This window comes from Carlito syrichta, unplaced genomic scaffold (genome assembly GCF_000164805.1).
Source record: "Carlito syrichta isolate Samal-C Ts95f unplaced genomic scaffold, Tarsius_syrichta-2.0.1 Scaffold103350, whole genome shotgun sequence".
NCBI classification, from domain to species: Eukaryota; Metazoa; Chordata; class Mammalia; order Primates; family Tarsiidae; genus Carlito; species Carlito syrichta.
In genome coordinates this window covers 3,838-9,721 of record NW_007047446.1, presented here as the reverse complement: position 1 = coordinate 9,721, position 5,884 = coordinate 3,838, and the positions used below count along the sequence as shown (strand labels likewise).

At 37.3% G+C, this 5,884-nt stretch overlaps 1 pseudogene; it reads left to right on the top strand.

The window, feature by feature from the left end:
- Nucleotides 1-5,884, top strand: part of LOC103267829 — a 9,345-nt pseudogene that overhangs the window by 324 nt on the left and 3,137 nt on the right.

Sequence of the window (5,884 nt, the reverse complement as noted above, 5' to 3'; positions counted from 1 at the left end):
AGTAGGTTTGGAAAGAGGCCTGAGAGTTGGCATTTCTAATAATTTACAGGGTAATGCTGACGCTAACTGGTTCAAGACTACACTTTAAGAATGTTTGACCTAGAGTTAAAAAAATTGAAAGAAGCCTAATAAAAAGATGTAAGCCTTGCTGATTTGTTTCCAATAATGAAAAATTGAAAGCATCAAGGAGGAGGGATGACTGATAATGATATCACTACTCACTCACATTTGCCAAGATTTGGAGTCAACCTAAATGTACATCAACAATGAATGAATGTTCTTTACATTGATGTAAAGAAAATGAGGTACATATACACAATGAAATATTATTCAGTCACAAAAATGAATAAAATTCTGTCATTTGCAACATCATGGATGGAACTGGAGGACATTATGTAAGTAAAATAAACCAGGCACAAAAAGACAAATTTCGCACATTTACACTCATTTCTGAGAGCTAAAAATTAAAACAGTTGAATTCATAGAGATAGTAGAATGATGGTTACCAGAGGCTTTAGAAAGGGTAGTGGGAACTGAGAGAGGTCGAATCTGGGGATGGTTAATAAGTGCAAAAATATAGTTAGATAGATCAAGTATTTGATAGCACAACAGGGTGGCTATAGTTGACAATAATTTATTGTATATTTTAAAATAACTGAAAAAGTCTAATTGGGATGTTCCTAATACAAAGAACTGACAAATGCTTGAGGTGGTCGATACACCCACTACACTGATGTAACTATTACACATTGTATGTCTGCATCCAAACATCATACGCACTCCATAAATATATGAACCTACTATAAAAATTTTAAAGTTTTTTAAATGGGCTATATATAAACTGAAATGGAAAGATATTGATGATGGTGATGGTGATGGTGATGATGATACTTAACATTTTGTAAGCACATAACACTGTGCTAGGCACTGTGCAGAGTTTACATTCATTATCTCATTTTCTTCAGCAATTTTCAGGAGTATGGGCCATGTCTAACTCGTCTTATATTTCCAGTTCAGAACAGAGTGTGGCACCCAAGATCTTGTCAGTAAATGTTTGTGGCCTCATATGATAAGACTAGTCCCAAAAGTTTACAGACCCAAGACTTAAGGACTCACAGACCAAACAACGTTTCACAAAATTGTGAAAGACTGACAAAATATTGCCAAGAAAGGGCACTAAAGACAAACTGCTGCCTCCTATCTTCATCATTTTCAAAAAGAAAACACAGTTACACATAATTCCAGAGTAAAGGACAAATCTTTTTATGTATCTTTTAATATGAAATATTTTAATATATACAAAAGTAAGCCGGGCTCGGTGGCTCAGCCTGTAATCCCGCGCCTTTGGGAAGCTGAGGTGAGTGGATTGCCTTAGCCTGCGGGTTCGAGACCCGCTTGGGCAGCGAGACCTCTTCTCTACAATAAATAAAAAAATCAGCCGGGCGTGGTAGTGCATACCTGTAATTCCGGCAACTCGTAAGGCTGAGGCAGAAGGATCGCCGGAACCCAGCAAGTCGAGGCTGCAGTGGCCAGTAGCGGCCACTGCACTCCAGTCTGGGCAACCGACTGAGACTCCAACTCAAAAAATATATATATATATATTTTAATATATACAAAAATAGAAATAAAAACTGATAAACCCAAGTATCTATCAGCAAATTTGCTTCAGCAAATCCTAGACATCATTTTCTCCATAAATATTTGAGTTCATGTCTTTAAAATATAAGAACTCTTTTTTATAGTAATTACAATATCATAGAATATATAAAAATTTAAGAATAATTTTCTAATTTTATAAAATATTCAGTAATATTTAAATTTCCATGATTTATACATAATATCTTTTATAGTTTTGTATAAATTAACAAGCAAATAAGATAAAAGAGAGCATTTTAAATCAAATATACACTACAGTGACTTTTTATCTTTATTCTACTGCAGACTGACAAAACGTTTATCAGGCACTTGCACAAGATGATAGATCAGCATTGAGAACTACTGGTGTAGCATTTATTAAATAATAGATAGGCTATACACACACACACACACACACACACACACACACAGCCTGACACCTTTATGGGGACACAAGGATAAATAAGACAGATATAGTCCCTGTATTCCTGGAACCAAATTTTAGTGATGGAAATAAACAAGTCAACAAATAAACCCAGAATATAACATTAGGGTCAATACATGCAATGAGAAAAATAAATATTATATAATAAAAAGATAAGGCAATAAAAAAATGAGGGAGGCAGGACAGCAGCAAAATGGTGGAGGAGGCATTGCCAAGCTCTTATTCCCTTACAGAAACTAATAACCAAGCAGAAACTGACAGAATCAACTTTGTCAAAGTCTACAAAACAGTTAAAGGTTTATAGAAACAAAAAACTTTTACAGTAAAAGACAACTTCAGCATGGTAGGAAAGCTTTGTGACAGTGACAGTTTTACTAGCTTTTCCCCTATCATCTCCCCAGTACAGTCATAATCTTAAATAGGGAAGCTCACATTTTCATGTGGGACCCTGGACTCTGGCTCTAGGAGGAAAAAAAAAAAAGAAGACGAAGAAGACTGTATGTGCAAATTATTGTGTATATATGCTTTAACCTGCCCAGGGGCTGAAGGGCTGACATAAGGCATCCATCTCTGTTTTAACTCACTCAGAACTGAGGGAAAATGGCAAACATTGCTCAAAATCAATGACAGAAAAACTAACAACATGTAGATGCCTGGAAGAAAAGATTATAGACACAACATCGAATAGACTACCTAAGGATTGAGAGGAAAAGCCAGGGAGAATTCCTTTGGGAAATTAGGACATTCAAAAGCAGCCATATATATGGGGAAATTTAGAAAGCCATGATGCATGCTCCATGCAAGACAACCTCAAAAAACAAAAAACTGAAAAATCCCTAACCTTTCAACATGGGCTGATTCCTAGGCTCAGTGCAAACCTGGCTAAGTATTGAAAAAAATGCCTTAAGCAGAGTGATTCTGCAAAGACAAAAGGGAGTGAATTTTTGTTTGATTTTTGGGGTGTGTGTGTGTGTGTGTGTGTGTGTGTGTGTGTGTGTGTTTAGCTGCTGACATTCAAGGAAATCTCTAGTAAAAACACTAACAGGCCGGGTTCAGTGGTTCAGCCTGTAATCCCAGCATTTTGGGAGGCTGAGGTGAGTGGATTGTCTGAGCCCACAGGTTCGAGACCAGCCCAGGCAACTTGGCGAGAACTCGTCTCCACAATAAATCAAAAATCAGCCGGGCATGGTAGCATGCGCCTGTAGTTCCAGCTACTTGGAAGGCTGAGGCGGAAGGATCACCGGAGCCCAGCAGGTCAAGGCTGCGGTGACCATGAGCATGCCACTGCACTCCAGCCTGGACAACAGAGTGAGATTCTGACTCAAAAAAAAAGAAAGCACTAGCTGAACAAAAACTAAGGAACAAAGAATGCATTGACTACACAAAAGAAATATCGTCTCCTAAAAAATAATTTGGGAAAGTCAACAAACAAATGGACTATCACAGCCTTCAGAAACAAATTAAATAAACAGCAAGCCCAGAGGAAGGAGGAGAATCTAATTCAGAGGAAGGAAGAAAATCTAATTTACACATTAACGTTTTATAATATTCATCTATACAGCTTTCAACAACAACAAAAACACAAGGCATAACAACAACAACAAAAACAGGAAATTATGGCCCATTTACAAAAACAAAATAAATTGACAAAAACTATTCCTGGGTAAGTCCAGTCATTGGACTTACTAACCACTTTAAAACAGTTGATTTAGGCTGGGCACGGTGGTTTACGCCTGTAATTCAAGCACTTTGTGAGACTGAAGCAAGAGGATTGCCTGAGCAAGTTGATGAGACCTTGTCTCTACAATAAATCAAAAAATTAGCCGGGCATGGTGGCGTGCACCTGTCATTCCAGCTACTAGGAAGGCTGAAGTGGAAGGATTGCCTGAGCCCAGCAGATCAAGCCTGCAGTGGCCATGAGCATGCCCCTGCGCTCAGCCTGAGCGACGGTGAAACTCTGACTCAAAAAAAAAAAATAAAACAGTTGACTTAAATATGCTCAAAGAACTAGAGGAACACATGAATATAGAACTAAAGAAAATAAAGAACGAGAATATCAATTTTTTAACTTTATTATAAAGATGTGGGGTACAAGTCAGAATTAGGTACATAAGTAATCCACATGCAGGTGAAGTTTGGGCTTCCAACTGGTTCTCACTTCCCCTGGTTTAGGACCAGGTACCCTTTTTGTTGTAACATGCACCTCTCCTCCCCTGGCAGTGTCCCACGACTGTCGATCCCTCCCTTGTGTTATTGTGATTAATGATCAAGTCTCATTCATAAGTGAGAACATGTGGTATTCCATTCTTTGTTTCTGTGATAGATCGCTAAGTATGATTGTCTCCAATTTCATCCAATTTGCTGCAACGTCCAAGATTTGTTTCTTCTTTATGGCTGCATAATATTCCATCATGTATATGGACTTCACAGTAACTTGGGTGGATTTAGAGCCTATAATACTCAGTGACCTATCACAAAAACAAAGAGCAGAGTACCATGTGATCTCACTCATAAGTGGACTCTGAACATTTACCATAATACTATAAGAAAGGGACTGGCAGTAGCGGGATACTACAGGGGCGAGGGGTGGAAACACAACATCAATCAGGTTACCTGATCTTAAACCAGGCAAAGTGGGGACCAAAAGGAGGCCCAAACTTTACCTGTATGGTGTCCTGAATTGTACCCCACATCTTTAAAATAAAATATTTTTTTAAATTCCTTCATGTATATGTATGAGAATGTCGATTTTAAAAGATAGAAAGCATAAAAAGGAACCAGACAGAAATTTCGGAGCCGAAGAGTACACTAACTGAAATGAGAAGTTTACTAGAGGTATGGAACATCAGCTCTAAGAAGGCAAAAGGAAGAATCTGCAAATTTAAGACTAGGACAATTGAAATGACTAAGTCTGAGGAGTAGAATGAAAAAAGAACAAAGAAAAGTGAACAGAGCTTAAGGAACCTGTAGGACACCACCATCAAGATAATCCACATACACATATTAGAGTCTCAGAAGAAGAAAGAAAGAAAGAATATTTGAAGAAATAATGACCAAAGACTTTTCAAATTTAAGGAAAGACAAGAATTTAGAAATCCAAGTAGCTCTATGAACAACAAGTAGCATACCTTGAAAGAGGCACACACTGAGACACATTACAGTCAAATTGTTGAAAGACAAAGACAAAAAAATCTTGAAAGTATGAGAGAAATTACTTATCACATACAATCGATCCTTGATACAATTAACAGTTGATTTCTCACCAGAAATCATGAAGGTCAAAACATACTAGGAAGACATATTTTGAATGCTAAAAGAAAAAACTTGTTAACCAAGAATTCTCTATCCAGCAAAATTCTCCTTTAAAAAATTAGAGAGACATTTATACATTCCCAGATAAACAAAAGCGTAAGGAACTCATGACCTTTAGAACATCCCCACAAGATGCTAAAGAAAGTCCTTCAGGTTGAAATTAAAGAACACTAGATATGGCAACCAATTCCTGATCAAAATCCCAAATGCTCATGCCATAAGAGATAAGACAGACAAGTGGGACCTCATCAAACTGAAAAGCTTCTGCAAAGCCAAAGAAACCATCAAGAGAGAGGGAGATAGCCCACAGACTGGGAAAAATTATTTGTCAACTTTATATCTGACAAAAGTCTAACATCTAGGATCTACGAGGAACTCAAACGTGCCAAAAAGTAAAAACAAACAGTCATATTAAAAAGTGGGCAAAAGACATGAATAGACACTTCTCAAAAGAAGACATACAAACAGCCAATAGATACATGAAAAAATGCT